A 10,564-nucleotide genomic window follows, 5' to 3' on the forward strand; every position below is an offset into this window, starting at 1 on the left:
CTACCACTTACTCATGGACAGCGGATGAAATAACAGGTCATTTTATCTGAGTGCTTCTAGAAGTTCCACTACACATTGAGAGCCTGTGTCTGTTAGCAAGAAGACTCCCGATTAACTGAGGCTCATTTTCGTACCTGTCGTCAGTAAAAGGTTAGCCTAATTTCAACAAAAATGCTAACTAAAAGTATGTGTGAGTTTGTCAGGGGACCAGCAGGTGGAAGCATTGTCTTTCTAGAAGTTTGAAAAAGAACGTGTGCGTGATTATTCCATCCATGTGGGGCATTTGTCACTCGCTGTTGGAGAAAGATGAATAGAAAATATTCCTGATCCTAGTCAACTGAATACACCAGACAGCCAACCACACACCTGGCTATAATTGTGCAGAGCAGCCGAAATAGCTCAGTTGGGAGAGCGTTAGACTGAAGATCTAAATGTCCCTGGTTCGATCCCGGGTTTCGGCAGGAAATTAATTTTGCCAGAGTTCTTCTACATTTGGCCTGGAAAACGGAGAGTTGCAGGTTTGAAACACAGGTTCAAAGGGAAAATATCGGTTGGACAAAATATCCTCTCCTCAACTCCTCCATTCTTTCTCTGTGACCCAACCTGTAGTCAGAGCATTTCATATTATTCTGTATGTATATCGAAGATACTCCATTTAGTATGATATGTTACGTTTCATATTGTATGTATTATTTGGGAATGTCCATCATCCATTTCGTATGAGATGTTATGAATTACAATTCGTATGATGTTACGAATTTCCAAAACGTACTATACATTACGAATAGGGCAAAATGTACAATATGTTAAGATTTTACTAAACGTATGATATGTTACGAATTCCAATTTGTCTTTCACAACTGACTCCCACCAATCACCAGATAGCAGAGTGGCGCAGCGGAAGCGTGCTGGGCCCATAACCCAGAGGTCGCTGGATCGAAACCATCCTCTGCTAAGTAATTTTAAGTGTGGACAATTCTGCGAAGGAAAAACACAAATTAAAAATGCTACATTAAAAGCCTTTATGCAATAGAAATGATACCTACGTAGTTATGATTCATCAAAATAAAAGGAGAACTTTGTTTTCAAAGAATTTGTTAAAATTGTGTTTGTGAGCAATACTATAACTTATATAATATATCAATTATAAAGAATGAATGGGTCAGTTAGACCACATTAATATTGCGTCATCCTGAAGGGTAAGTGCACATTTGATGTGTTCACTACCACTTACTCATGGACAGCGGATGAAATAACAGGTCATTTTATCTGAGTGCTTCTAGAAGTTCCACTACACATTGAGAGCCTGTGTCTGTTAGCAAGAAGACTCCCGATTAACTGAGGCTCATTTTCGTACCTGTCGTCAGTAAAAGGTTAGCCTAATTTCAACAAAAATGCTAACTAAAAGTATGTGTGAGTTTGTCAGGGGACCAGCAGGTGGAAGCATTGTCTTTCTAGAAGTTTGAAAAAGAACGTGTGCGTGATTATTCCATCCATGTGGGGCATTTGTCACTCGCTGTTGGAGAAAGATGAATAGAAAATATTCCTGATCCTAGTCAACTGAATACACCAGACAGCCAACCACACACCTGGCTATAATTTTGCAGAGCAGCCGAAATAGCTCAGTTGGGAGAGCGTTAGACTGAAGATCTAAATGTCCCTGGTTCGATCCCGGGTTTCGGCAGGAAATTAATTTTGCCAGAGTTCTTCTACATTTGGCCTGGAAAACGGAGAGTTGCAGGTTTGAAACACAGGTTCAAAGGGAAAATATCGGTTGGACAAAATATCCTCTCCTCAACTCCTCCATTCTTTCTCTGTGACCCAACCTGTAGTCAGAGCATTTCATATTATTCTGTATGTATATCGAAGATACTCCATTTAGTATGATATGTTACGTTTCATATTGTATGTATTATTTGGGAATGTCCATCATCCATTTCGTATGAGATGTTATGAATTACAATTCGTATGATGTTACGAATTTCCAAAACGTACTATACATTACGAATAGGGCAAAATGTACAATATGTTAAGATTTTACTAAACGTATGATATGTTACGAATTCCAATTTGTCTTTCACAACTGACTGCCACCAATCACCAGATAGCAGAGTGGCGCAGCGGAAGCGTGCTGGGCCCATAACCCAGAGGTCGCTGGATCGAAACCATCCTCTGCTAAGTAATTTTAAGTGTGGACAATTCTGCGAAGGAAAAACACAAATTAAAAATGCTACATTAAAAGCCTTTATGCAATAGAAATGATACCTACGTAGTTATGATTCATCAAAATAAAAGGAGAACTTTGTTTTCAAAGAATTTGTTAAAATTGTGTTTGTGAGCAATTCTATAACTTATATAATATATCAATTATAAAGAATGAATGGGTCAGTTAGACCACATTAATATTGCGTCATCCTGAAGGGTAAGTGCAAATTTGATGTGTTCACTACCACTTACTCATGGACAGCGGATGAAATAACAGGTCATTTTATCTGAGTGCTTCTAGAAGTTCCACTACACATTGAGAGCCTGTGTCTGTTAGCAAGAAGACTCCCGATTAACTGAGGCTCATTTTCGTACCTGTCGTCAGTAAAAGGTTAGCCTAATTTCAACAAAAATGCTAACTAAAAGTATGTGTGAGTTTGTCAGGGGACCAGCAGGTGGAAGCATTGTCTTTCTAGAAGTTTGAAAAAGAACGTGTGCGTGATTATTCCATCCATGTGGGGCATTTGTCACTCGCTGTTGGAGAAAGATGAATAGAAAATATTCCTGATCCTAGTCAACTGAATACACCAGACAGCCAACCACACACCTGGCTATAATTGTGCAGAGCAGCCGAAATAGCTCAGTTGGGAGAGCGTTAGACTGAAGATCTAAATGTCCCTGGTTCGATCCCGGGTTTCGGCAGGAAATTAATTTTGCCAGAGTTCTTCTACATTTGGCCTGGAAAACGGAGAGTTGCAGGTTTGAAACACAGGTTCAAAGGGAAAATATCGGTTGGACAAAATATCCTCTCCTCAACTCCTCCATTCTTTCTCTGTGACCCAACCTGTAGTCAGAGCATTTCATATTATTCTGTATGTATATCGAAGATACTCCATTTAGTATGATATGTTACGTTTCATATTGTATGTATTATTTGGGAATGTCCATCATCCATTTCGTATGAGATGTTATGAATTACAATTCGTATGATGTTACGAATTTCCAAAACGTACTATACATTACGAATGAGCAAAATGTACAATATGTTAAGATTTTACTAAACGTATGATATGTTACGAATTCCAATTTGTCTTTCACAACTGACTGCCACCAATCACCAGATAGCAGAGTGGCGCAGCGGAAGCGTGCTGGGCCCATAACCCAGAGGTCGATGGATCGAAACCATCCTCTGCTAAGTAATTTTAAGTGTGGACAATTCTGCGAAGGAAAAACACAAATTAAAAATGCTACATTAAAAGCCTTTACGCAATAGAAATGATACCTACGTAGTTATGATTCAACAAAATAAAAGCAGAACTTTGTTTTCAAAGAATGTGTTAAAATTGTGTTTGTGAGCAATACTATAACTTATATAATATATCAATTATAAAGAATGAATGGGTCAGTTAGACCACATTAATATTGCGTCATCCTGAAGGGTAAGTGCACATTTGATGTGTTCACTACCACTTACTCATGGACAGCGGATGAAATAACAGGTCATTTTATCTGAGTGCTTCTAGAAGTTCCACTACACATTGAGAGCCTGTGTCTGTTAGCAAGAAGACTCCCGATTAACTGAGGCTCATTTTCGTACCTGTCGTCAGTAAAAGGTTAGCCTAATTTCAACAAAAATTCCAACTAAAAGTATGTGTGAGTTTGTCAGGGGACCAGCAGGTGGAAGCATTGTCTTTCTAGAAGTTTGAAAAAGAACGTGTGCGTGATTATTCCATCCATGTGGGGCATTTGTCACTCGCTGTTGGAGAAAGATGAATAGAAAATATTCCTGATCCTAGTCAACTGAATACACCAGACAGCCAACCACACACTTGGCTATAAATGTGCAGAGCAGCCGAAATAGCTCAGTTGGGAGAGCGTTAGACTGAAGATCTAAATGTCCCTGGTTCGATCCCGGGTTTCGGCAGGAAATTAATTTTGCCAGAGTTCTTCTACATTTGGCCTGGAAAACGGAGAGTTGCAGGTTTGAAACACAGGTTCAAAGGGAAAATATCGGTTGGACAAAATATCCTCTCCTCAACTCCTCCATTCTTTCTCTGTGACCCAACCTGTAGTCAGAGCATTTCATATTATTCTGTATGTATATCGAAGATACTCCATTTAGTATGATATGTTACGTTTCATATTGTATGTATTATTTGGGAATGTCCATCATCCATTTCGTATGAGATGTTATGAATTACAATTCGTATGATGTTACGAATTTCCAAAACGTACTATACATTACGAATGAGCAAAATGTACAATATGTTAAGATTTTACTAAACGTATGATATGTTACGAATTCCAATTTGTCTTTCACAACTGACTGCCATCAATCACCAGATAGCAGAGTGGCGCAGCGGAAGCGTGCTGGGCCCATAACCCAGAGGTCGATGGATCGAAACCATCCTCTGCTAAGTTATTTTAAGTGTGGACAATTCTGCGAAGGAAAAACACAAATTAAAAATGCTACATTAAAAGCCTTTATGCAATAGAAATGATACCTACGTAGTTATGATTCAACAAAATAAAAGCAGAACTTTGTTTTCAAAGAATGTGTTAAAATTGTGTTTGTGAGCAATACTATAACTTATATAATATATCAATTATAAAGAATGAATGGGTCAGTTAGACCACATTAATATTGCGTCATCCTGAAGGGTAAGTGCACATTTGATGTGTTCACTCCCACTTACTCATGGACAGCGGATGAAATAACAGGTCATTTTATCTGAGTGCTTCTAGAAGTTCCACTACACATTGAGAGCCTGTGTCTGTTAGCAAGAAGACTCCCGATTAACTGAGGCTCATTTTCGTACCTGTCGTCAGTAAAAGGTTAGCCTAATTTCAACAAAAATGCTAACTAAAAGTATGTGTGAGTTTGTCAGGGGACCAGCAGGTGGAAGCATTGTCTTTCTAGAAGTTTGAAAAAGAACGTGTGCGTGATTATTCCATCCATGTGGGGCATTTGTCACTCGCTGTTGGAGAAAGATGAATAGAAAATGTTCCTGATCCTAGTCAACTGAATACACCAGACAGCCAACCACACACCTGGCTATAATTGTGCAGAGCAGCCGAAATAGCTCAGTTGGGAGAGCGTTAGACTGAAGATCTAAATGTCCCTGGTTCGATCCCGGGTTTCGGCAGGAAATTAATTTTGCCAGAGTTCTTCTACATTTGGCCTGGAAAACGGAGAGTTGCAGGTTTGAAACACAGGTTCAAAGGGAAAATATCGGTTGGACAAAATATCCTCTCCTCAACTCCTCCATTCTTTCTCTGTGACCCAACCTGTAGTCAGAGCATTTCATATTATTCTGTATGTATATCGAAGATACTCCATTTAGTATGATATGTTACGTTTCATATTGTATGTATTATTTGGGAATGTCCATCATCCATTTCGTATGAGATGTTATGAATTACAATTCGTATGATGTTACGAATTTCCAAAACGTACTATACATTACGAATGAGCAAAATGTACAATATGTTAAGATTTTACTAAACGTATGATATGTTACGAATTCCAATTTGTCTTTCACAACTGACTGCCACCAATCACCAGATAGCAGAGTGGCGCAGCGGAAGCGTGCTGGGCCCATAACCCAGAGGTCGATGGATCGAAACCATCCTCTGCTAAGTAATTTTAAGTGTGGACAATTCTGCGAAGGAAAAACACAAATTAAAAATGCTACATTAAAAGCCTTTACGCAATAGAAATGATACCTACGTAGTTATGATTCAACAAAATAAAAGCAGAACTTTGTTTTCAAAGAATGTGTTAAAATTGTGTTTGTGAGCAATACTATAACTTATATAATATATCAATTATAAAGAATGAATGGGTCAGTTAGACCACATTAATATTGCGTCATCCTGAAGGGTAAGTGCACATTTGATGTGTTCACTACCACTTACTCATGGACAGCGGATGAAATAACAGGTCATTTTATCTGAGTGCTTCTAGAAGTTCCACTACACATTGAGAGCCTGTGTCTGTTAGCAAGAAGACTCCCGATTAACTGAGGCTCATTTTCGTACCTGTCGTCAGTAAAAGGTTAGCCTAATTTCAACAAAAATGCTAACTAAAAGTATGTGTGAGTTTGTCAGGGGACCAGCAGGTGGAAGCATTGTCTTTCTAGAAGTTTGAAAAAGAACGTGTGCGTGATTATTCCATCCATGTGGGGCATTTGTCACTCGCTGTTGGAGAAAGATGAATAGAAAATGTTCCTGATCCTAGTCAACTGAATACACCAGACAGCCAACCACACACCTGGCTATAATTGTGCAGAGCAGCCGAAATAGCTCAGTTGGGAGAGCGTTAGACTGAAGATCTAAATGTCCCTGGTTCGATCCCGGGTTTCGGCAGGAAATTAATTTTGCCAGAGTTCTTCTACATTTGGCCTGGAAAACGGAGAGTTGCAGGTTTGAAACACAGGTTCAAAGGGAAAATATCGGTTGGACAAAATATCCTCTCCTCAACTCCTCCATTCTTTCTCTGTGACCCAACCTGTAGTCAGAGCATTTCATATTATTCTGTATGTATATCGAAGATACTCCATTTAGTATGATATGTTACGTTTCATATTGTATGTATTATTTGGGAATGTCCATCATCCATTTCGTATGAGATGTTATGAATTACAATTCGTATGATGTTACGAATTTCCAAAACGTACTATACATTACGAATGAGCAAAATGTACAAAATGTTAAGATTTTACTAAACGTATGATATGTTACGAATTCCAATTTGTCTTTCACAACTGACTGCCAGCAATCACCAGATAGCAGAGTGGCGCAGCGGAAGCGTGCTGGGCCCATAACCCAGAGGTCGATGGATCGAAACCATCCTCTGCTAAGTAATTTTAAGTGTGGACAATTCTGCGAAGGAAAAACACAAATTCAAAATGCTACATTAAAAGCCTTTATGCAATAGAAATGATACCTACGTAGTTATGATTCAACAAAATAAAAGCAGAACTTTGTTTTCAAAGAATGTGTTAAAATTGTGTTTGTGAGCAATACTATAACTTATATAATATATCAATTATAAAGAATGAATGGGTCAGTTAGACCACATTAATATTGCGTCATCCTGAAGGGTAAGTGCACATTTGATGTGTTCACTACCACTTACTCATGGACAGCGGATGAAATAACAGGTCATTTTATCTGAGTGCTTCTAGAAGTTCCACTACACATTGAGAGCCTGTGTCTGTTAGCAAGAAGACTCCCGATTAACTGAGGCTCATTTTCGTACCTGTCGTCAGTAAAAGGTTAGCCTAATTTCAACAAAAATGCTAACTAAAAGTATGTGTGAGTTTGTCAGGGGACCAGCAGGTGGAAGCATTGTCTTTCTAGAAGTTTGAAAAAGAACGTGTGCGTGATTATTCCATCCATGTGGGGCATTTGTCACTCGCTGTTGGAGAAAGATGAATAGAAAATATTCCTGATCCTAGTCAACTGAATACACCAGACAGCCAACCACACACCTGGCTATAATTTTGCAGAACAGCCGAAATAGCTCAGTTGGGAGAGCGTTAGACTGAAGATCTAAATGTCCCTGGTTCGATCCCGGGTTTCGGCAGGAAATTAATTTTGCCAGAGTTCTTCTACATTTGGCCTGGAAAACGGAGAGTTGCAGGTTTGAAACACAGGTTCAAAGGGAAAATATCGGTTGGACAAAATATCCTCTCCTCAACTCCTCCATTCTTTCTCTGTGACCCAACCTGTAGTCAGAGCATTTCATATTATTCTGTATGTATATCGAAGATACTCCATTTAGTATGATATGTTACGTTTCATATTGTATGTATTATTTGGGAATGTCCATCATCCATTTCGTATGAGATGTTATGAATTACAATTCGTATGATGTTACGAATTTCCAAAACGTACTATACATTACGAATAGGGCAAAATGTACAATATGTTAAGATTTTACTAAACGTATGATATGTTACGAATTCCAATTTGTCTTTCACAACTGACTCCCACCAATCACCAGATAGCAGAGTGGCGCAGCGGAAGCGTGCTGGGCCCATAACCCAGAGGTCGCTGGATCGAAACCATCCTCTGCTAAGTAATTTTAAGTGTGGACAATTCTGCGAAGGAAAAACACAAATTAAAAATGCTACATTAAAAGCCTTTATGCAATAGAAATGATACCTACGTAGTTATGATTCATCAAAATAAAAGGAGAACTTTGTTTTCAAAGAATTTGTTAAAATTGTGTTTGTGAGCAATACTATAACTTATATAATATATCAATTATAAAGAATGAATGGGTCAGTTAGACCACATTAATATTGCGTCATCCTGAAGGGTAAGTGCACATTTGATGTGTTCACTACCACTTACTCATGGACAGCGGATGAAATAACAGGTCATTTTATCTGAGTGCTTCTAGAAGTTCCACTACACATTGAGAGCCTGTGTCTGTTAGCAAGAAGACTCCCGATTAACTGAGGCTCATTTTCGTACCTGTCGTCAGTAAAAGGTTAGCCTAATTTCAACAAAAATGCTAACTAAAAGTATGTGTGAGTTTGTCAGGGGACCAGCAGGTGGAAGCATTGTCTTTCTAGAAGTTTGAAAAAGAACGTGTGCGTGATTATTCCATCCATGTGGGGCATTTGTCACTCGCTGTTGGAGAAAGATGAATAGAAAATGTTCCTGATCCTAGTCAACTGAATACACCAGACAGCCAACCACACACCTGGCTATAATTGTGCAGAGCAGCCGAAATAGCTCAGTTGGGAGAGCGTTAGACTGAAGATCTAAATGTCCCTGGTTCGATCCCGGGTTTCGGCAGGAAATTAATTTTGCCAGAGTTCTTCTACATTTGGCCTGGAAAACGGAGAGTTGCAGGTTTGAAACACAGGTTCAAAGGGAAAATATCGGTTGGACAAAATATCCTCTCCTCAACTCCTCCATTCTTTCTCTGTGACCCAACCTGTAGTCAGAGCATTTCATATTATTCTGTATGTATATCGAAGATACTCCATTTAGTATGATATGTTACGTTTCATATTGTATGTATTATTTGGGAATGTCCATCATCCATTTCGTATGAGATGTTATGAATTACAATTCGTATGATGTTACGAATTTCCAAAACGTACTATACATTACGAATGAGCAAAATGTACAATATGTTAAGATTTTACTAAACGTATGATATGTTACGAATTCCAATTTGTCTTTCACAACTGACTGCCAGCAATCACCAGATAGCAGAGTGGCGCAGCGGAAGCGTGCTGGGCCCATAACCCAGAGGTCGATGGATCGAAACCATCCTCTGCTAAGTAATTTTAAGTGTGGACAATTCTGCGAAGGAAAAACACAAATTCAAAATGCTACATTAAAAGCCTTTATGCAATAGAAATGATACCTACGTAGTTATGATTCAACAAAATAAAAGCAGAACTTTGTTTTCAAAGAATGTGTTAAAATTGTGTTTGTGAGCAATACTATAACTTATATAATATATCAATTATAAAGAATGAATGGGTCAGTTAGACCACATTAATATTGCGTCATCCTGAAGGGTAAGTGCACATTTGATGTGTTCACTACCACTTACTCATGGACAGCGGATGAAATAACAGGTCATTTTATCTGAGTGCTTCTAGAAGTTCCACTACACATTGAGAGCCTGTGTCTGTTAGCAAGAAGACTCCCGATTAACTGAGGCTCATTTTCGTACCTGTCGTCAGTAAAAGGTTAGCCTAATTTCAACAAAAATGCTAACTAAAAGTATGTGTGAGTTTGTCAGGGGACCAGCAGGTGGAAGCATTGTCTTTCTAGAAGTTTGAAAAAGAACGTGTGCGTGATTATTCCATCCATGTGGGGCATTTGTCACTCGCTGTTGGAGAAAGATGAATAGAAAATGTTCCTGATCCTAGTCAACTGAATACACCAGACAGCCAACCACACACCTGGCTATAATTGTGCAGAGCAGCCGAAATAGCTCAGTTGGGAGAGCGTTAGACTGAAGATCTAAATGTCCCTGGTTCGATCCCGGGTTTCGGCAGGAAATTAATTTTGCCAGAGTTCTTCTACATTTGGCCTGGAAAACGGAGAGTTGCAGGTTTGAAACACAGGTTCAAAGGGAAAATATCGGTTGGACAAAATATCCTCTCCTCAACTCCTCCATTCTTTCTCTGTGACCCAACCTGTAGTCAGAGCATTTCATATTATTCTGTATGTATATCGAAGATACTCCATTTAGTATGATATGTTACGTTTCATATTGTATGTATTATTTGGGAATGTCCATCATCCATTTCGTATGAGATGTTATGAATTACAATTCGTATGATGTTACGAATTTCCAAAACGTACTATACATTACGAA

At 38.7% G+C, this 10,564-nt stretch overlaps 9 non-coding genes across 9 annotated transcripts; all 9 read left to right on the top strand.

Moving 5' to 3' along the window:
* The first annotated feature begins 388 nt into the window (after positions 1-388).
* trnaf-gaa (transfer RNA phenylalanine (anticodon GAA)) lies at positions 389-461 on the top strand. The gene has a single exon. It is a non-coding gene; the product is annotated as a tRNA-Phe (tRNA).
* A 1,150-nt stretch (positions 462-1,611) lies between these two features.
* On the top strand, positions 1,612-1,684 carry trnaf-gaa (transfer RNA phenylalanine (anticodon GAA)). The gene has a single exon. It is a non-coding gene; the product is annotated as a tRNA-Phe (tRNA).
* A 1,150-nt stretch (positions 1,685-2,834) lies between these two features.
* Positions 2,835-2,907, top strand: trnaf-gaa (transfer RNA phenylalanine (anticodon GAA)). The gene has a single exon. It is a non-coding gene; the product is annotated as a tRNA-Phe (tRNA).
* A 1,149-nt stretch (positions 2,908-4,056) lies between these two features.
* Positions 4,057-4,129, top strand: trnaf-gaa (transfer RNA phenylalanine (anticodon GAA)). The gene has a single exon. It is a non-coding gene; the product is annotated as a tRNA-Phe (tRNA).
* Positions 4,130-5,278: 1,149 nt separating this feature from the next.
* Positions 5,279-5,351, top strand: trnaf-gaa (transfer RNA phenylalanine (anticodon GAA)). Its single transcript has one exon. It is a non-coding gene; the product is annotated as a tRNA-Phe (tRNA).
* A 1,149-nt stretch (positions 5,352-6,500) lies between these two features.
* On the top strand, positions 6,501-6,573 carry trnaf-gaa (transfer RNA phenylalanine (anticodon GAA)). The gene has a single exon. It is a non-coding gene; the product is annotated as a tRNA-Phe (tRNA).
* A 1,149-nt stretch (positions 6,574-7,722) lies between these two features.
* Positions 7,723-7,795, top strand: trnaf-gaa (transfer RNA phenylalanine (anticodon GAA)). Its single transcript has one exon. It is a non-coding gene; the product is annotated as a tRNA-Phe (tRNA).
* A 1,150-nt stretch (positions 7,796-8,945) lies between these two features.
* On the top strand, positions 8,946-9,018 carry trnaf-gaa (transfer RNA phenylalanine (anticodon GAA)). The gene has a single exon. It is a non-coding gene; the product is annotated as a tRNA-Phe (tRNA).
* A 1,149-nt stretch (positions 9,019-10,167) lies between these two features.
* Positions 10,168-10,240, top strand: trnaf-gaa (transfer RNA phenylalanine (anticodon GAA)). Its single transcript has one exon. It is a non-coding gene; the product is annotated as a tRNA-Phe (tRNA).
* The last annotated feature ends 324 nt before the right edge of the window (positions 10,241-10,564 follow it).

The sequence above is a fragment of the Salvelinus fontinalis genome, unplaced genomic scaffold (assembly GCF_029448725.1).
Source record: "Salvelinus fontinalis isolate EN_2023a unplaced genomic scaffold, ASM2944872v1 scaffold_1634, whole genome shotgun sequence".
NCBI classification, from domain to species: domain Eukaryota; kingdom Metazoa; phylum Chordata; class Actinopteri; order Salmoniformes; family Salmonidae; genus Salvelinus; species Salvelinus fontinalis.